General features: G+C 36.2%; 1 pseudogene; it reads left to right on the plus strand.

The window, feature by feature from the left end:
* Window positions 1-1,117: 1,117 nt before the first annotated feature.
* Window positions 1,118-22,580, plus strand: LOC145795803 (ubiquitin carboxyl-terminal hydrolase 2-like; annotated as a pseudogene).
* The last annotated feature ends 371 nt before the right edge of the window (window positions 22,581-22,951 follow it).

The following is a 22,951-nucleotide window of genomic DNA, read 5'->3' on the forward strand; positions in this document are numbered from 1 at the left end:
TGATAAAACCGCGAGCGTGCTGCTGCTCCTCCTCCTAGGTAGTAGGTGCCTGGATCCGGAAATGATCCTCGAACCATGAGTATTGCACAAACCCTGCCCGAGCGAGAAGTGGCTGAGCACCGAGTAGGTACATCTGAGCGATGTCCCACTCGTCTATGTCTGTATCAAAGGGGATCGGATCACCCCCCACTCCGATGCCTGTGAGCATGGAGAAGTCGAAGGGAGTCATCGTCATCTCCCTGGTGGCAGAAAGGTGGAGGGAGTTGGTGGTGTCCCACCACCTCTCCACCAGAGCAGCAAGAAGGGGCCTGCTCGCAGTGAGGCGCGAGAGTCCCATGCAGAAGGTCCCAAATCCGGCTCAGTCAACAATGCGACGAACCGCGTCAGGTAGCTCCATGTACCAACCTCTGGCGGCAACATTTCCATACTCCCAAAAGGCATGGGAATCCCCCTATGGTCAAAACAAGCAGTTACGAAGCAGTGTTACAAATACAGTGTTTGAGTGGTTCAGTGGAAAATGCAGCGTGTATGCGCGTGTTCAGATTCAAACAGATATCGGGTGCAGGTGTGCTTACAGTGAACTACAGCATGTGATGTATCAGTGTGTTTGAGTGGTTCAGTGGAAAATACAGCGTGTGTACACGTGTTCAGATTCAAACAGATATCAGGTGCGGGTGTGCTCGCAGTGAACTACAGCATGCAATGTATCGGTGTATCCAGGCTAAACAGTTAAAGAACAGAATTAACTATTGCAGTTATGTATTCTACTTTGCAGAAAATGAAACAGGGAAGAGTGTACCTCAGAAGCGCCATAGGACAGATATGACTCTGGCTCGCGCAGCAGAAGCTCCAATGGCACGCGTCGCTCATAGCTCCTGAAGTGACGGAGGTTGTCAGGAGGAAGCACGTGTATCACCTGCCTGTAGGCCGTCGGATCAAACGGCCGGATATGAAGAGGCAGGGGCTCAGCCTCAGGGTCCACGTCCAACTCTGGAGGAGCTCCACTACCTAGAATGTCGTCTGCCATCTCAAGAATAGTGTGAAAATGGCCAAAAGTGTGAAAATCGGGTAAGAATGTGAAAAGTCAACCCAAAAGTTAACCCCGAGAGGATGAAAAATGGGCATAAAGGTTAGAGTCCGAAAAAGGCACAAAGACCGAGGTAAACTCGGGGGAAACAAACCCCAAGTGGTGGAAATCAAGAAAAGTACACCGAAACTAAGATTTATTCAGTTCAAAACGTGCGAAATGAGGAGGTTTTCGCGAATCGAACAACGAAAAGGGCCCTAAAATACGGTAAAAACTCAGATCGAATGGAGGAAACTCGCCTAGAGAGAGAGGGGAGGGATTTTCGACCAAGGAGGAAGTGGAAATATAGGGCTTGAAGCCCTATATTTAAAGACCCGTGGCCAATTGACAAAACTACCCCGATACAGCAATTTTTGGCTAGTCGGCCACATTGTTAGCCGGTCGGCCAACTATTTGGCCGATGACCTTATTTCGTGGCCGATGGATGGCAGGTGGTCTTCCCCGGTGGCCGGTGAACCCCCTACACCCTTGTTTGGGTCATTGATGTGGTTTGAAACCTTCATTTATCAAGGCAGTACAAGGAAATGCACTTTTGAACCTTGATCGGCCTTCGTGTTGACCTCGAGCCGTGTTTCCCGTATACGATGCCCAATACGCGCAAGGTGTATCCTTTTCGTATCCTTGGGTATCTTGTAAGGTTCAATAACCACTTTAAATGCGTTGCATTACATGTGCTGCCTCGTTTATGATAAGCATGCATAGGTTGCACTGTAATGCACGTCTACGCGCGTTGTAACACACACAATTTGCATTGTTATGCACTGTTCATTTGCATTGTCACGCATTTCAACAAAACATGCGTTGTCTCACATTTGAGTTTACATGCATTGTCATGCATTTCAACAAATGCGCCCAGTCGCGCATTCGAATTTATTTGCATTGTCATGCATTTTAAAAAACGTACGTTGTCGCACATTTGAGTTCACATGCAGTGTCATGCATCTCAAATTACACGCATTGTCGTGCATCTTCCTTATCTTGCATTGTCATTAATTTCCTCACATGCATTGTCATGCATGTTCCTTCACGCATCGTCATGCGCACCTCTCATGCATTGTCCTGCATGTTCCTTATCACGCATTGTCATGTGCACCTCATTTGCATTGTCACGCATCTCCATATCGCGCATTGTCATGCATTTCAGTACATGCATTATCATGCATTCCCTTATCATGCATTGTTATGCATTTCAATTACACGCATTGTCATGCATTTCAATTCATGCATTGTCATGCGTATCTCATTTCGCATTGTCATGCATCTCCATATCGTGCATTGTTATGCATTTCAATTACACGCATTGTCGTACATTTCAATTACATGCATTGTCGCGCATTTCAGTTCATGCATTGTCATGCGTGTCTCATTTTGCATTGTCATCCATTTCCTTACTTTGCATTGCCATGCATTTCAGTACATGCATTGTCATGCATTTCTCTCATCGTGCATTGTTATGCACACCGCATTTGTATTGTCATGCATTTCCTTATCATGCATTGTCATGCATCTCCTTACTTTGCATTGTTATGCATTTTAGTACATGCATTGTTATGCATTCCCTTATCACGCCTTGTCACGCATTTCCTTATCATGCATTGTCATGCATTTCGGTACATGCATTGTCATGCATTTCCCTATTTTGCATTGCCATGCATTTCAGTATATGCATTGTCACGACCCCAAACCGCCCCTAGTAGTTTGGTGCCGTGATGGCCAGTAATCCGTAATTACCGAAGGCCAACTTTTCAAAACTTAACACAATCAGAGTATGGATATAGGGGCTCACAAATGCGGAAGCAATAAATCAAATACAAGTGGTCCATAAGAGCTGTGCGTAGATCAAAAGCAATGCCAAACATTTCAATTAAATTTACAACTTGAATACAACGAGTAAAATTACACATTACATCTTGATCAAAAGGCTTCTCGAGCCGACATATACAAAATACACAACGAATACAAGTCAAGAAGCATGATTTTCAAGATTTGCCGACATGCAAGGCAGGGCATCGCCGACGTAAATACAAAAGTAAAGCCGACATAAGCACGACTCCAAAACAAGCACCCAAAACGATCTAGGCGTCGCCGCCGTCCTGCTCATCACCTACATATATATAGAGGGGTGAGTACAAAACTCAGTGAATGATACTAATAATAAAGGTTTTAGCATGAATATAGCCGAAGTCTTTCGAAACAACGAATCGAACTTTATCAGGACAAGGGATGAACCGTATTCATCAAACACGTATCATAACATCGGCGAAGCAAGGGATGAACCGTATTCATCAAACACGTATCATAACATCGGCGAAGCAAGGGATGAACCGTATTCATCAAACACGTATCATAACATCGGCGAAGCAAGGGATAAACCGTATTCATCATCGAATATCACAAGTATCATAACATCGGCGAAGCAAGGGATGAACCGTATTCATCATCAAGTATCACAACATCGGCGAAGCAAGGGATGAACCGTATTCATCATCAAGTATCACAACATCGGCGAAGCAAGGGATGAACCGTATTCATCATCAAGTATCACAAGTATCATAACATCGGCGAAGCAAGGGATGAACCGTATTCATCATCAAGTATCACAAGTATCATAACATCGGCGAAGCAAGGGATGAACCGTATTCATCGATCAAATATCACAACATCGGCGAAGCAAGGGATGAACCGTATTCATCATCAAGTATCACAAGTATCATAACATCGGCGAAGCAAGGGATGAACCGTATTCATCATCAAGTATCACAACATCGGCGAAGCAAGGGATGAACCGTATTCATCATCAAGTATCACAAGTATCATAACATCGGCAAAGCAAGGGATGAACCGTATTCATCGATCAAATATCAAGGCTGTACGATCCGTAATCGTTTAGTCAAAAGTATTGCGAAAGTTTAGAGTCCTCCAATACAAGGGACTTGTGCACTTGGTACCGCGAAAGTTTAGAGTCCTCCAGTACAAGGGACTTGTGTTACTTAGGCCCGTAGCCCGGTTTAACAAAGACCGTATCCTTTTGTACTCAGTACTGCGAAAGTTTAGAGTCCTCCAGCACAAGGGACTTATGCTACTTAGGCCCGTAGCCCGATTTAACAAGGACCGTATCCTTTTCAAAGATGGCATCAAAACAAGGAGTATACTTGACACATCAAAACAAGAGCTATTCATTCATGCTAACAAAAATACTTTTGTCAAAACAAGGCAAGCAAGATTTATCAAAACAAGTATAACATAGCTTTATCAATAATACCACTCACCTAGTTCTTCAGGTGTAGACTCAAAGCAAATATCAAGGACCTACAATCACATGGCAAGTCACATCTTAAAGCAAGCTCTATACATACATGCAAATGATCTCGGCACTCTTGCCAGATCCAAGTCAAAGACAAAACAAAACAAGCTGGGAGCTTAATCACTGCTCCCGTTCTTCGAAAACACACTGGGTACCATCCGGGGCTAAGCCGAGGTCCCGCTAAACAAGGTCAGGAGGAACCTGGGTTTTCCTTTGAAGAATATGAAGATATGATCATGAGGAATGTGGATGTAAGTTCAAAACTCGCCACAAAATCTGAGGTTTCAAGCCAAGAGTTCAAAATATAGAGCCTGGGTACCCATTAAAGAGAGTCATGCAAGAATAAACACAAAACATGGTTTTTGTTCCAATCTATTCGATCAAAATGGGACTTTTCTTTAAGAACACATGAAAAACCATTTTCTCTTTCCGAAACCAACTTCAAAACAATGCATGACATGCAAAACAAATCCGATCATGCAATGCAGCTAGATAATCAGCAAGAGTAACCAAAGGAGATCAAGATTCTAACCTCAAAACTCGGATCCAACGGTTCAAGCCACGAAGATCAAGCTTGGAAGACTACTCTCACTCAAGAACTCTTCTCTAGAGCTTCTCTCTCTAAAACAAGGATTTGAGACAAAATGATTTGTTTCTAGGTCTGCCGGCTGCCTTAACAGTCAGCTCGGACACGTGGCGTTATCGGGTTGGTTCAGCTCCAAAAAGGTGATTGATAGACAAGACAAGTTTCTGACAAGGCGTATGCAGCAAGCTCGGGTAAGACACATCGGCAAAAAGATGACATCGGCTCAAAACAAGGATCCAGCAATAGGATAGAAAAACATCGGCTAGGGAGGACGACGCTTGACTAAGCTGTGCCACACCTTGGCCGGGGTGTACCACATCTCGGCCTAGGCCATACCTGCCTGCGGACAAGGTTCAAGTGCAAAACATCTCGGCAAATAATGCCCGAGGTGAAGATGGGGTTGATCAAGATCACAAGATAGTTCTAAGCACAAGGGTCAAAGGTGGACTAAGCTCAAGATGATCTCGGCTACGCACACACACACACTAAGCAAGGAACAAAATCATGCAAGCAACTTAAACGAATCAAGGCAAGATAAAACCTTCAAATTAACATGACAAGCAAGACCATGCAAGAATGTATGCAAGTATGACAAGAATAAGGTGAGGGTTGTTACATCCTACCCCCCTTAAAGAAGTTTGGTCCCCAAACTTGAATTACCTTGTTCCAGGAACAACTCTGGATAACGGATTCTTACATCCTCTTCCTTTTCCCAGCATTTCCCTTCTGAACGGAACCCGAGGTATTCTCCCCTTTCTTGTCGTTATCAGCCTTTGCTTTGGGGCAATCCCTCACATAATGGCCCATATCGCCACATTCATAGCAAGCTCCAGACGTTCGTCGACAAATCCCGAAATGCTGTTTCCCACAATCCAAACACATCAGTTTAGCACTCCCTTCTTGCCTTACATTACTAGTACTGCCCATGTTCGTTCTCTTCTTGGTGCTCAGCTGTCCTCGGCGATTGTCATAGTTCTGCCTCTTTCGCTGGTTTTCTCCCGAGTTCTGGTATCGGTTCAGATTAGCTTCGGCCTGAATGGCTTTGTCCAATACCTCGGCATAGGTCAGCATATCAAGCAAGTTGACCCGGTCTTGAATCGGTCCACGAAGCCCACACTCGAACTTCCTGGCCTTCATATATTCGTCGTTGGTCATGTGAGGTACAAACCTTACCAGTTCAGTAAAAGCGCGGTCATATTCCGCCACTGTTCTGTTGCCTTGCGTCAGAGTATGAAATTCGGTAGCCTTGCGGTTTCGAACACTTAGGGGAAAATGTTTCTTGTAGAACAACTCTAAGAATCGGGTCCAGGTCAGGTCTGGATTGCTTCCTCTAACCATCATCCACCATCTGCGAGCGTCATCATCTAATGTGAATGCTGCCAACGTCACTTTCTGAGCGTCGGTGCTAGGGAAGATCTCAAACAACTTCTCCATTTCTAAAACCCATGCCTCGGCCTTCATCGGCTCTATACCTCCAGAGAATCTCGGTGGCCTCATTTTCTTGAACTCCCTGATCAAAGCGATCGTGCCGTCCCCATATAAGGCTGGTTGCGGGGGAATTTGCGGCACTGGCGGAGGTGGAGGTGGAACTACGTTTCGGCCGTTGGTCTGCTCGGCCTGAGTCGACGTAGCACTAGCGAACTGCTGCCTGGTTTGCCTCAACTCACGGGCCAAACCTTCAACCAATCTTTCCAGTCTGTCCATTCTATCTTCGGGTTGATCTCGGCCAAGCGGTGGTCTACCTCTCCTCATAATGCTATGAGTATGCAGAATATGACTTTAAAACAGTTAAACAGATAACCCCGTAGGCAAGCAACAATTAAGCATATCAAGACAATGCACACCTCGTTCAAATAACAAATACCATGATGCAACCCTAACATCTTTCTAAGGGAAATCCTATGCTCTTTAGGACTCAAAGTGTGTGATTAGCGTATACTGAGGAACTTGTGCGCTCTGATACCACTCTGTCACGACCCCAAACCGCCCCTAGTAGTTTGGTGCCGTGATGGCCAGTAATCCGTAATTACCGAAGGCCAACTTTTCAAAACTTAACACAATCAGAGTATGGATATAGGGGCTCACAAATGCGGAAGCAATAAATCAAATACAAGTGGTCCATAAGAGCTGTGCGTAGATCAAAAGCAATGCCAAACATTTCAATTAAATTTACAACTTGAATACAACGAGTAAAATTACACATTACATCTTGATCAAAAGGCTTCTCGAGCTGACATATACAAAATACACAACGAATACAAGTCAAGAAGCATGATTTTCAAGATTTGCCGACATGCAAGGCAGGGCATCGCCGACGTAAATACAAAAGTAAAGCCGACATAAGCACGACTCCAAAACAAGCACCCAAAACGATCTAGGCGTCGCCGCCGTCCTGCTCATCACCTACATATATATAGAGGGGTGAGTACAAAACTCAGTGAATGATACTAATAATAAAGGTTTTAGCATGAATATAGCCGAAGTCTTTCGAAACAACGAATCGAACTTTATCAGGACAAGGGATGAACCGTATTCATCAAACACGTATCATAACATCGGCGAAGCAAGGGATGAACCGTATTCATCAAACACGTATCATAACATCGGCGAAGCAAGGGATGAACCGTATTCATCAAACACGTATCATAACATCGGCGAAGCAAGGGATGAACCGTATTCATCAAACACGTATCATAACATCGGCGAAGCAAGGGATAAACCGTATTCATCATCGAATATCACAAGTATCATAACATCGGCGAAGCAAGGGATGAACCGTATTCATCATCAAGTATCACAAGTATCATAACATCGGCGAAGCAAGGGATGAACCGTATTCATCATCAAGTATCACAACATCGGCGAAGCAAGGGATGAACCGTATTCATCATCAAGTATCACAAGTATCATAACATCGGCGAAGCAAGGGATGAACCGTATTCATCATCAAGTATCACAAGTATCATAACATCGGCGAAGCAAGGGATGAACCGTATTCATCGATCAAATATCACAACATCGGCGAAGCAAGGGATGAACCGTATTCATCATCAAGTATCACAACATCGGCGAAGCAAGGGATGAACCGTATTCATCATCAAGTATCACAAGTATCATAACATCGGCGAAGCAAGGGATGAACCGTATTCATCATCAAGTATCACAACATCGGCGAAGCAAGGGATGAACCGTATTCATCATCAAGTATCACAAGTATCATAACATCGGCGAAGCAAGGGATGAACCGTATTCATCGATCAAATATCAAGGCTGTACGATCCGTAATCGTTTAGTCAAAAGTATTGCGAAAGTTTAGAGTCCTCCAATACAAGGGACTTGTGCACTTGGTACCGCGAAAGTTTAGAGTCCTCCAGTACAAGGGACTTGTGTTACTTAGGCCCGTAGCCCGGTTTAACAAGGACCGTATCCTTTTGTACTCAGTACTGCGAAAGTTTAGAGTCCTCCAGCACAAGGGACTTATGCTACTTAGGCCCGTAGCCCGATTTAACAAGGACCGTATCCTTTTCAAAGATGGCATCAAAACAAGGAGTATACTTGACACATCAAAACAAGAGCTATTCATTCATGCTAACAAAAATACTTTTGTCAAAACAAGGCAAGCAAGATTTATCAAAACAAGTATAACATAGCTTTATCAATAATACCACTCACCTAGTTCTTCAGGTGTAGACTCAAAGCAAATATCAAGGACCTACAATCACATGGCAAGTCACATCTTAAAGCAAGCTCTATACATACATGCAAATGATCTCGGCACTCTTGCCAGATCCAAGTCAAAGACAAAACAAAACAAGCTGGGAGCTTAATCACTGCTCCCGTTCTTCGAAAACACACTGGGTACCATCCGGGGCTAAGCCGAGGTCCCGCTAAACAAGGTCAGGAGGAACCTGGGTTTTCCTTTGAAGAATATGAAGATATGATCATGAGGAATGTGGATGTAAGTTCAAAACTCGCCACAAAATCTGAGGTTTCAAGCCAAGAGTTCAAAATATAGAGCCTGGGTACCCATTAAAGAGAGTCATGCAAGAATAAACACAAAACATGGTTTTTGTTCCAATCTATTCGATCAAAATGGGACTTTTCTTTAAGAACACATGAAAAACCATTTTCTCTTTCCGAAACCAACTTCAAAACAATGCATGACATGCAAAACAAATCCGATCATGCAATGCAGCTAGATAATCAGCAAGAGTAACCAAAGGAGATCAAGATTCTAACCTCAAAACTCGGATCCAACGGTTCAAGCCACGAAGATCAAGCTTGGAAGACTACTCTCACTCAAGAACTCTTCTCTAGAGCTTCTCTCTCTAAAACAAGGATTTGAGACAAAATGATTTGTTTCTAGGTCTGCCGGCTGCCTTAACAGTCAGCTCGGACACGTGGCGTTATCGGGTTGGTTCAGCTCCAAAAAGGTGATTGATAGACAAGACAAGTTTCTGACAAGGCGTATGCAACAAGCTCGGGTAAGACACATCGGCAAAAAGATGACATCGGCTCAAAACAAGGATCCAGCAATAGGATAGAAAAACATCGGCTAGGGAGGACGACGCTTGACTAAGCTGTGCCACACCTTGGCCGGGGTGTACCACATCTCGGCCTAGGCCATACCTGCCTGCGGACAAGGTTCAAGTGCAAAACATCTCGGCAAATAATGCCCGAGGTGAAGATGGGGTTGATCAAGATCACAAGATAGTTCTAAGCACAAGGGTCAAAGGTGGACTAAGCTCAAGATGATCTCGGCTACGCACACACACACACTAAGCAAGGAACAAAATCATGCAAGCAACTTAAACGAATCAAGGCAAGATAAAACCTTCAAATTAACATGACAAGCAAGACCATGCAAGAATGTATGCAAGTATGACAAGAATAAGGTGAGGGTTGTTACATGCATTGTCATGCATTTTCCTACCTCTCATTGTCATACACATTTCATTTGCATTGTTCCTGCTATACACATTGCATGCGTTTCCACGCGTGCTTTACTTACATGTGTATATTTCGCTTGCTTTACACATTGCATGCGTTTCCGCGTGTGCTTTACTTATATGTGTTCAAGTTCCTTTTATTTCACACATTGTACACGTTTTCGCATGTACTTTACTTACATGTGTTCATACCTTGCTTGCTTTACACATTGCATGTGTTTCCGCGTGTGCTTTACTTATATGTGTTTATGCATCCCCCCAGGTGGTTACACATTGTACACGTTTTCGCGTGTACTTTACTTACATGTGTTCATAAACTGTAGACGTCCCCGAACGTCCCGAGAGGGAAATCCCGTTTTGCTCATTTGGGGCTCACTACAGTTCGGACTCAAAAGTCATGGTCCTGTATCTAATCTCGCAGAGTGCAATGCAAGACCGATGAATCATTAAAGAGTCCAAATCTAGCAAATTGTTTTGGAAAACAGATTTTTAGAAAGAAGTGCTAAACATGGACTACTTTGCCAGATACAAAGTCGCCACCTAAATATTTTATTTTGGGGGAATTTAGGAAACCCTGACTCGTGCCGAAGGCCACGTGTCCGTCATCACCAAAGTTGCATCGGCTTGGGAACTTGGGTACGATTGGGGAAGGTCACTTCGTGAGCACCCCCGCTCGCCCGATCAAAGATCGGCCTTTACTAACCATGATATTGAGTTTTTGAAAACATTATGCATTCTTATTCCGGTTATTAGCCTAGATTTACTACGTGATGCGCACAGCATACAAGTATAGACTGGATCGCCTGAATTGGAACAACACATCTCATGTTTGTTTATTTTGAAAATGGTTTGATGGTGCTACCCGCAAGTAGGCTAAGACATGGATTTGCCACCCTCGGGTGGGCTTAGAAAAGACATAGATAATACTTTCTAACCATGAAATCTGAGTCTAGAACACCACAAGGACGGGTCAAAGACCTGGATCGCTATAGCAACAAAGGTTTGGAAAAGTAAGCAACCAACCTATTCCAAACACACAACTACAATCCAAATAACCAAAATTAAGGAGGAATAAAAGGGAAAACAACAATGAACAACATTCAGAAACCATAAACCCGAATCCGGACTACCAAAAGTGTCAAGTCAAAACTGGGATTGCTATATAATAAATCAACCAATAGGTTTTTTTAATCTATTTTATAAATTAAAAAATCAATAATTTTATAATGAGAGTTTGGAGCTCTTAGGAGGCTTCTCATTAGAAATCCCTTTTTTGTTATATAATATACTAGCATATCACCCGTGCTATGCACCGGTTGTATTTCATCACTGTCTTTTTTTTTTCTTTTTTTATACTAAATTAAAATTTAATATTTTGATACTTATCATATGTGTTGGACTTTTTAAGGAATTCATATGTGATGAACTTTTCAATGAATTTTTTTCATGCTTGTTCTTAATGTATTAAAATGTTATTATGAGGGATAATAATCATGTGTTGGATTTTTCAAGGAATTCCTATGTACTCCACAATTATTTCTATATATGTGAATTGTGATTTTTAAATGTCTTTTTTTTTTAAATGTCTTCTTTTTTTTATATTATATTAAAGTGTAATATTTTGATAATAATCATATGTGTTGGAGTTTCAAGAAATTCATATGTATTGGACTTTTCAAGAAATTTTTTTTTATGATTGTTCTTAATGTATTAAAGTGTTATTTTGAGGGACAATAATCATATGTGCTGGGACTTTCAAGGAATTCATATGTGTTGAACTTTTCAAAGAATTTTTTTTATACTTGGGGGTTGGGAGAAGTTAATAAATGCTAAGTTTTTTTTTTAAAATAAAAAATTAGGAAATTTAGATTGGAATATTGGAGCTCCCACAAGACTTGGGGGTTAGAAACCCTATTTTTCTTAATATATATATAGATAGATAGATAGATAGATATATCTTTTTATTTTATTTTTGTGTGGTTTCTATTCGGGTATTTTTTTTTTTCAATTTATTTAAGATGGAGTTGTAGGTATCTTTTTTTTAAAAAAATTTAATTTATCTGTGGTTTCCATTTGTTTTTAATTATTATTATTTAGGTAGGTTATGATGTAAGTTAGATACGTGATAGACATGTGAATTTTATTGATTTAAAGTTTATTTAGATAAATTTTAAAGATTTTTTTTTTAGTTTTATAGTTTTTTTGTTATGTTATAATATAATATATAAAATATAGGTAGATATCTATAACTTTAATAAAAAAATATTATTTGATTTTTTGGGGAAGAGAAAATGAATGCAAGTTTTAATATTTTTTTTTGAAAATTTGTGAGAGAGATTATGAGGGAGAGATTATGAAATGTTTTTGTTATTAAATAAATAAATCAGTCAATAGTTTTTTTTAATCTATTTTGTAAATTAAAAATCAATAATTTTGGAAAATTGATTAATTTTTCTCATTAAGTGATTTAAAATTTTGATAGATATACATAAAAAAATACATAATTATATTATTAAATCATAATTCAAATTTAGATGTTATATCTTTTTGAGATCTATAGCTAAATTCTTTTTTTTTTTTTTTTTTTTTTGTGTGTAACCATAGTATATGGGAGAAATTGAAAATGGTGTTGCAATATTTATGAGAGAAGTCAAAAGAAATTGTGGGTTTGGAGAAGTTAATAAATGCTGAGGTTGGATTAGGAGAAGTCAATAAATACTGAGGTTTTTTTTTTAAATCAAAAAATTAGAAAATTAAGATTAGGAGATTGGAGCTCCCACAGGCCTTGGAGTTAAAAACCCCCTTTGGCTTAATATATAGTATAGATAATTATAAATATTTATATTTCTATTAGATTTTTTTTAATATATAAATTATGTTTTTAAAGATTTTTTATAAAAATAATTTAACAATCTTATCACTAAGCATAGTGTATGAGAGAAGTTAAAAAGGGTACTGCAGTAACTATACACAGATTGTATCTATAACTATTTGTATGAGGGGATTTCAAATGCTGATCAGGGGATTGTATCAATAAATGCAGGCATGTGAAAAAACATGTGGATTGAAAAAAGTTAATAAATGTTGATCAGGGGATTTTGACCAAATCAATAAATGTTGAGTTTTTCTTTTTTTAATAAAAAATATAAAAAATTCAGATTCGGATATTAAAACTCCCACGGGTCTTGGGGGTTAAAAACCCCTTTTTGCTTAATATATAGTATAGATATAGATAGATAGATAGATATAGATAATATAATATAGATAGATAGATATGTTGAAATTTTCAAGGAATTTTGTTTATGCTAGTTTTTAATGCATTAAAGTTTGATTATGAGAGGGTTTTGACCAAATCTCCCAAAAGGCATGGGGATTGGGATAAATTAATAAATGCTGAGGTTTTTTTTTTTTAAAAATCAAAAAATTAGAAAATTAGGATTGGAATATTGGAGCTCCCACAAGCCTTGGGGGTTAAAACCCCATTTTGCTTAATATATAGTAAGTATAGATAAATAGATAGATATAGGGATAGATATTTATATTTTTTTTAGATTTTTTTTTTATATACAAATTATATTTTTTTAGATTTTTTATAAAAATAATTTAACAATCCCATCACTAACCATAGTGTATGGGAGAAGTTGGAAAGAGTACTGCAGTAATTATGAGAGAAGTCAAAAAGGCTTGTAGATTGGGAGAAATTAATAAATGCTAATATTTTTTTTAAATCAAAAATTAGAAAATTAAGGTTGGGATATTGGAGTTTCCACAAGGCTTGTGGGTTAGAAACTCCATTTTGCTTATATAATAAACTAGCCTATCACCCGTGCTAGGCACGGGATAATTATAGATATTTATATTTGTTTTAGATTTTTTTAATATATAAATTATGTTTTTTAAGATTTTTTTCTTATCACTAACCATAATGTATGGGGGAAGTTGAAAAGGGTATTGCAGTAACTATATACGAATTGTATCTATAATTATTTGTATGAGGGGATTTTAAATGCTGATCAGGAGATTTTGACCAAATCAATAATTGCAGGCATATGGAAAGATATGTGGATTGAAAAAAGTTAATAAATACTGATCAGGGGATTTTGATCAAATCAATAAATGTTGAGTTTTTTTTTTTAAATAAAAAATTTAAAAAATTCAGATTGGGATATTGAAGCTCCCATAAGTCTTGGGGGTTAAAAACTCAATTTTGCTTAATATATAGTATAGATATAGATAGATAGATAGATAGATATATCTTTTTATTTTTATTTTTATTTTTGTGTGGTTTGTATTTGGGTATTTTTTTTTCAATTTATTTAAGATGGAGTTATGGGTATCTTTTTTTTTTTAAATTTAATTTATCTGTGGTTTCCATTTGTTTTTAATTATTATTATTTAGGTAAGTTATGATGTGAGTTAGATATGTGATAGACATGTAAGTTTCATTGATTTAAAGTTTATTTAGATAAAATTTAAAGATTTTTTTTTTTAGTTTTTTAGTTTTTTTTTTTTTGTTATGTTATAATATAATATAATATATAAAATATAGGTAGATATCTACAACTTTAATAGAAAATATTATCTGATTTTTTGGAGAAGAGAAAATGAATGCAAGTTTTAATATTTTTTTTTTGAAAATTTGTGAGAGAGATTAGGAGGGAGAGATTATGAAATATTTTTGTTATTAAATAAATAAATCAGTCAATAGTTTTTTTTAATCTATTTTGTAAATTAAAAATCAATAATTTTGGAAAATTGATTAATTTGTCCCATTAAGTGATTTAAAATTTTGATAAATATACATAAAAAAAAATACATAATTATACTTTAAATTTAGATGTTATATCTTTTTGAGATCTATAGCTAAATTTTTATCTTTTTTATTTTTATTTTTGTGTGTAACCATAGTATATGGGAGAAATTCAAAAGGGTGTTGCAATAATTATGAGAGAAATCAAAACGGATTGTGGGTTGGGAGAAGTCAATAAATGTTGAGGTTGGGTGGGGAGAAGTCAATAAATGCTGAGGTTTTTTTTTTTTAAATCAAAAAATTAGAAAATTAGGATTAGGAGATTGGAGCTCCCACAGGCCTTGGGGTTAAAAACCCCCTTTTGCTTAATATATAGTATAGACTAGCCTATCAGCCGTGCTATGCACGGGATAATTATAGATATTTATATTTGTTTTAAAATTTTTTTAATATATAAATTATGTTTTTTAAGATTTTTTATAAAAATAATTTAACAATTTTATTACTAACCATTGTGTATATGAGAAATTAAAAAGGCTACCGCAGTAACTATGTGCGGGTTGTATCTATACTTATTTGTATGAGGAGATTTTAAATGTTGATTAGGGATTTTGACCAAATCAATAAATGCAGGCATATGGAAAGACATGTGGATTGAAAAAAAGTTAATAAATGTTGATCAGGAGATTTTGGCCAAATCAATAAATGCTGAGTTTTTTTTAAAAATAAAAAATTTATAAAATTAAGGTTGGGAGATTGGAGCTCTATGTGAATTGTGATTTATAAATGTTTTTTTTTTAAATATCTTCTTTTTTTTTCCTTTTTTATATTATATTAAAGTTTAATATTTTGATAATAATCATATGTGTTGGACTTTTCAATGAATTAAATGTCTTTTTTTATTATTATATTATATTAAAGTTTAATATTTTAATAATAATCATATGTGCTGGACTTTTCAATAATTTTTTTTTATGCTTATTCTTAATGCATTAAATTATTATTATGAGAGATAATAATCATATGTGTTGAAACCTTTTCAAAGAATTCATATGTGTTGGATTTCAAATAATTTTTTTTATAGTTGTTCTTAATGGATTAAAGTGTTATTATGAGAGTAAGACTTGGGAATTGGAATAAGTTAATAAATGCTAAGATTTTTTTTTTTTTAAAACCAAAAAATCAGGAAATTTTGGATTGAGAGATTGGAGCTCCCACAAGACTTGGGGTTAAAAATCCCCTTTTTGCTTAATATATAGTATAGATAGATATAGATATATATAGATAGATAGATTTAATAAGAATTTATATTTGTTTTAGATATTTTTTTAATATACAAATTAATTCTTTTAGATTTTGTTATAAAAATAATTTAACAATCCCATCACTAACCATTGTGTATGAGAGAAGTTGAAAATGGTGTAAGACAAGTCAAAAAGGCTTGTAGCTTAGGAGAAGTCAATAAATGTTGAGAGTTTTATTTTTTTTCTAAATCAAAAATTAGAAAAGTAAGATTGAGGTATTGAAGTTCCCACAAGGCCTGTAGGTTAAAAACTCCATTTTTCTTATATAATATACTAGTATAATTACCCGTGCTATGCACGGGTATAAGTAAATAATAAAAAACTAATTTTCAAAATTAAATAATAATCTAAAAAAATTATCTAGAATATTTAGTAAAAATAATTTAGAATCAATTAAATTTTATTCATTTTTATCATAGTTACATATAAGAGAATTTTTTTTATTATTATTCTTATGTTACTAATTGTGTGTTCTAAGTTCTTAATAACAAATATATGTCATAATTTAATTGGTAAAAATTAAAAAATAAATCACAAAAATTATATTTATGATAAAATATAAATATATTTCATCTTATGAGTTTCGTAAATTTAATTTATCATATGATAGTGGTAAATTATATTTGTCAATATATTAATTTTTTCATGTTTTGTAAAGTCTAAAAATTTGTCTAACATCAAAATTATAATTTATCTTATGTTATAAGATTTACATAAAAATGGATTAGAATTCATTTGTAATATTAAATTTAGGCTTAACATTTAGATTTACGCCAACTTGTTCTTCACCTAATCATTAAAAAATATTTTTGTCTATTCCCAACTTATACGAATCATTTGACCTATCGATTTATTAAATTAGTAAGTAGATATTTGTAAGTATTTTTTATAATAATTAAAAATTTTGAACTTAGTTTAAAAAAACTATATATTTATGTTAAAACAATTAAATGAATAGTTATATATATTTATGGATGAAAAAATTATATAAGATAGAGCCACCCTAAATTGTAGGTCATATTATAATCCTAATAAATTTAAATTTTATCATAACTTATCAATTCGTGACTGATATGAGCTAATTTAGTGGGTTTTAATATTTGATTAAAAACTAAAAAGTAGTCAAGAAAATTTAGTGCAAGTCAATTTAAGATGTAACGCCCCCCCTCCCCGCCCCCCCCCCCCCCCCCCCAAAAAAAAAAAATTAATCCAACTCATAAGAAAAGTGAATATAATAGAATTGGTATGATTTCATTCACCAGAGTTGGTATTACAAAAGATAACACATGCAATATACATTCATAAATGTTCATCTTGTATCTATAGCATGTATTACCAGTTAATAATCAACAAAATAAATACCCTACGGGCTTACATCTTTCCACGACATTGCTTGGTTACAGCAAAAGGAAGAGTCTAACTCAACACAACTTAGCCCTTGACTATACAAAATACATAAAATAAAAGGAAGCTCTTGCTCCAAGTCTCTCCAAACTACTGTCTTGGCGGAGGCATGTCTCCAACACCTGAAAATGATTCCCAAGTAAGGTGAGCCAAAGTCTAGTAGAAACATACCAACACAATATATGAGAATTAATAAGATAGAAGTATGATGCACATGTTCATTGTCTTATGACAAAATCTTTATAACTCTTTCCAAAACCATGTTATACCAAACTCGCATCTCAATTTGTTCATTTTTGTTCAATAGATATATCCACTGCATTTAACCCATCAACAAAAGTTACATCCCACAAGTTTCCAACAGATAAAATCATCATACAAATACATTCACTTCTATTTTCCATTTTACGAAAATTTCGTCTGCGGGAATCGGCACCCATGTATGCAAATGGTTTTCGAGACTTTTACCATGGACACACTAGCCAACTTAGTTCAATGGAATCCATTTCCTTTCTTCTCCTCAAAACATAGAGTACTCATCTTTCTCCTCCTGAATATCATACATAGACAATGTATATCATTCACAATCATATTCAATGATAATGGTTAAGGGATTAGTTCCATTTTGCCTAATCCATATACAATGTCTACAACAATTATGACTATCCTCCACCGATAGCCTAAGCAGATATTTCTAAACAGATATACAATCTCTATAACAGATAAATCATCAAATTTTCATATGTGAGTGATTAAACAAATCCAACAACACCACTCATGTACACATCCTCCCAATTTCACATTTTCCATACCAATTTCATTATTTACACAAAATACTTATTCAAGACATTTTAGGACAAAGCTCCCCATTTTCCAAATATTAACCCAAAGGCCAAAATTAACTATTTTAACACAAGATGACCTCATAACCAAACCCCATAATCATTTATATAACACTCACATAGAAACCTCTCTTTTTCAACTTGAATCCAAACCCTAGGTTTGCTCCAAAACACCCCTAAATGTCACCATCTTCACACAACAACCTATAACCAAGTTAAAACTCATATTAAAGTGTAGAGGCCCCTACCTCAAGTGTATAAGCCCAAAGGAGAAGTGGAGAAACCTCAAAGATGTCCAATGTCGACTTTATTCGGATCAAATGGAAGCCCCCAGAATGCTCTATCTTTTTATCAAAGCGAGTAGGGTAGAGAGATATTAGATCTAGGTGTATTTGTAGAGAGAAGTCGGATTTTAGAGAGAGAGAGAGAGAGAGAGAGAGAGAGCGGGTTTAGGGTTTTTGAGTGAAAAGATATCAAAAAGTGATATAAAAAGGTGTTGTTGCGAACTGATATACGCGAAGCTCGCTCGAGCGCAAGAGTTGTCGCTCAGGAGACCAGACACAATAAGTTGCCTCGCTCGAGCGCAAGCGCAAGAAGAGTCGCTCGAATGTAGAATACAAACTTCTAGAAATTTTACAAGCAGAAGACTATCACTCGAGTGCAAAAGTCCTTGCTCGAGCGAATAACAACACCTTTCCAATATCTCTGCAGGCTTGCAAAATTACTGGAAGATCACAAAGCTTGCTCAAGCGAAGAAGCTAAAATCTGGGCAACAATTTAGACCAACTAGCAACCAACTTGTTCCAAACACGCCCAAGACATCCCAATACTCAAACTCAAAGGGTGAAAAGAGAAAAAAGACGTGAATAACAATATTCAACAACGAGACCCAAATCCAGAATACAACAAAGGTCGGGTCAAAATCGGAATCGCTATATAAGAAAATTTAGTTCAAGTCGATTTTTTTGCCAATAATTCTTGATTTAAGCCTAGTCCTTGGAGAACCATCCAATTCATATCCAATCCATGAGTTAGTAGACCCACCTGTTTATTTAATTTTTAATTAGTAAATATATTTTTAAAAAAAATATAACAAAAATAGGAAATATATACATATTTGTTTGGTATATTTACTAACAATTTTAAAATTAATTAAGAATTATGTAGTTATTCTTAAAAGAATAAATTACATTGGTATTTTTTATATTTTAACTCGTGTTATTTTTGTCCTTACAATTTTAATTTGTTCAATTTTAATTATGAATTTATAATTTTGTCTTAATTTGATCCAATTGTTATAATTGCTAGTTTTTTTTTTTTTTTTATTGAAAATATACACATGAGTAGCATCTATTATAATTTTATAGACAAAATTACAAATTTGTTCAACTCAATAAGTTAATATCAGCCAACTCAATTATAATTTTATAGACGAAAAAAGTTAAGAAGAAAGCCCGAAGTGGTGATACAGAGAAGCGAGTTTCTACCCTTCCTCAGAAAACTGAACCTGTCGCCCAGCAAAGCATTCCAAGCACTGATGATGGGCTTTCAGTCATAAAAGAGAGGAAAGTGTGTTCCCATCTTGATAAGGGTATTGATTTAGCTAAATTTTCTTCAAGAATAAGGTCTATAGAACATATTAGATGTGAAGATCGCAGAGAAGGTGTGGTTGATAAGCGAGCAAGTAAGGGAAGGGGCAAGCAGGTGCAGAAGAAAGGGGGAGGTTCTGTGGACAAGAAACCCGAGTCTAAAGCAATTTGGGTTTGTTTGGAATGTGCTCATCTTTCATGTGGGGAGATTGGATTCCCAACAACCCCTCAAACCCATGCAGTTCAGCATGCCAGGCAAACTCGTCATCTGTTGGCTATCCAATTTGAAAACCTTCAACTACACTAGTGCTTCCCTTGCAATACACTAATTCCAGTTGAAAAATTGGAGGAAAGTGGTGAACAGAAAGGTCCGCTGTCAGATATTGTGAAACTGGTAAATGGGCGATCATTTCAAGGGGCCTCAGTGGATGTTGAGGATGTTTATTTTGGGAGTGGCAGTGTTATAAGTGAGATAAAATCAGAAAACACCATTGTAAGTAGTTTGGATGGAAAAAGTGGTTATGCGGTCAAAGGCTTGGTTAATATTGGTAATACTTGCTTCTTTAATTCAGTCGCGCAGAATCTCTTAGCAATGGAGAGATTACGGAATCACTTCTTGGAATTGGATGAGTCTAAATCCTCTTACCGTTTCTTTAAAGAAGCTCTTTATTGAAACTAGTCCAGAGGCTGGCTTGAGAAATGTGATAAATCCAAAATCCTTTTTCGGGTGTGTTTGTGCCAAGGCTTCCCAATTTAGGGGGTATCAACAGCATGATAGTCATGAGTTGCTTCGTTGTTTACTTGATGGGTTGTGTGCTGAAGAGTTGAATGCAAGAAAACAGACTACTTCTCTGGAAAATGGGATTTCCTCAAATCTAGGTCCTACTTTTGTTGATGGCATCTTTGGGGGCCAACTATCCAGTACTGTTTCTTGTTTGGAATGTGGGCACTCTTCAACAGTGTTTAACCCATTTCTAGATCTCTCACTCCAGTTCTAACTAAGAAATCCCCATCTAAAAGGGCCCAACCTATTTCTCGAGCCAAGAAACCAAAGCTGCCTCCAAAATGAAGTGGAAGGATTCATCCAAAGCTTAATAGGGATGCAGATTTTGTAGCATCTGAAAGTGTTTCAGTTCCGTCAGCTGGTGGTTCATCTTCTTGCCAAGTAGAATCTACTGTGCCTGTCAAAGAAAAAGTGGGAGATGCTTTGGTCGATTATACACTGTTTGAATCCGTTGGCCCTAGTACACTGGCAGATAAAAAGAGTTCAGTTTCATCAAATCTCTTGACTGCTGAAGAGTTTGAAAAGAATACATTCCTCAAGAATGTCATGGATAAAACAGAGGCTTCAGTTGACAATTTAGCATGGTTGGATTACCTGGAACCAGATCCTGTGTCAAATGACAATGATACAGATTCAAAACCTAAAGATATTGCAGCAATTTATGATTCAGGAAAACAATATGGTGTTCAAAACGATGCCTTGTTACGGGATGGCATAGAATCTAGCAGGCAGATCCATTCTCTTTGTATAGTAGAAACAGCAGGTTCATTGGACAATTTGACATGGTTGGATTACCTTGAACCCAATACATTATCAGATGATCATGTTATGGCTTCCAAAGTTGACGATGCATTAGTAGTCCAAGATTCTGGAGGCAAGGATGGTTTAGGGAATTCTTTTGAAAATGACCTCCCATTACGGGTCCAAGATTCTGAAGTTCTGTTGCTTCCTCAGAAAGAAGAAACTTCAACTAGTGGTGAGCTATTGCGAGAAGGTGTCATCGTCAGCTGTTGGCTGTGAACCAGATGCATTGGACTTTGATGGCTTTGGAGAATTATTTGATGAGCCAGAAATTGCTGCAGGGCCCGATGTAAAACCCTTGTCAAGTGAGTAATTTTCCGGCAAACGAAATTGTAGAAACTGGTTTCTTAGATGGAAATAGCAGTGAGTCTGATCCAGATGCAGTCGATAATAGTGATTCTCCAGTGTCCATAGAGAGCTGTTTGGCGTATTTCACGAAGCCAGAGCTTCTCTCCAATGAACGTGCTTGGCATTGTGAAAACTGTTCAAAAGTTCTTCGTGAGCGAAGGATGAAATCAAGGAAAAAGAGGCAGAAAGCTACATCCAAGATTCAGGTAAGCGGGGTTGAGGATAGTATTCAAAGTGCTCCAAGTGCAACTTATAAATATAAGCACGTCTCTGAATTCAATGCTGCACAAACTAGACCAAATAAGCAGATAAATATGATACAAAACTTTCTAAATGGTAAACACATAAATATAAGCACGTCTCTGAATTCAATAATGGGATATTAGATCGGAATAGTTGCGACTTTCAAATTAATGTGACAGAATTCTGACTAGAACTACATAATACAAGAGTATCGTACTTATAAAGGATAATCTCAGAAAATATAAAGAACACAAACATAGATTTGTACCAAGTAGAAAACTTATACAGAAAACAAATTTCGTAAAATAATAATCTGCAACAATATTATCAGATTCTAATAAACAAAATCATGAATAACCAAAAATTACGGTTAAAGACAACATAATAAGAAATAGAATTTGACTCAAACATAGATTCATGTAAAATCATATTTTAAATACAGAATATACAAAATAAAGTAACTACCGAATAAAAATTCTATAGGTAAACAAACCAGAAGCATTCAAAAAAAAAACCAAAAAACATAGAATAAAATTCTGTATTGAAAACAAAATACATATACAACAAAATCCAGAAAAGAAAACCAACAATCTGTATTTTTTGAAAAGTGTGTTTCGTTTGTGTTTTTTGAATTAAGTTTTTTGAAAATTCAGTCTTTTAGTTTTCGTGTTTTTTTTTAATTGAATATTTTTAAAATTTTAAACATTTTTTTTACTTTTTTAGATGCACTTTACTTAGATATATCTAAAAAGTAAAAAATTTGTGAAAAAATATTTTAAAATTTTAATAAATACATAAAAATACAAAAAATGTATTGAATTCTCGTTTTTTTTTTTTTTTTTTTTTTTGTATTTTTGGTATTTAGTGAATTTTTAAAAGGTTTTTTTCATAATTTTTTTACTTTTTAGGTATATTTATGTTAGGTATGTCTAAAAATTAAAAAAAAAAAATTGCTTAAAA

This window comes from Camellia sinensis, chromosome 7, assembly GCF_055761805.1.
Source record: "Camellia sinensis isolate YWXY chromosome 7, ASM5576180v1, whole genome shotgun sequence".
Lineage (NCBI taxonomy): Eukaryota > Viridiplantae > Streptophyta > Magnoliopsida > Ericales > Theaceae > Camellia > Camellia sinensis.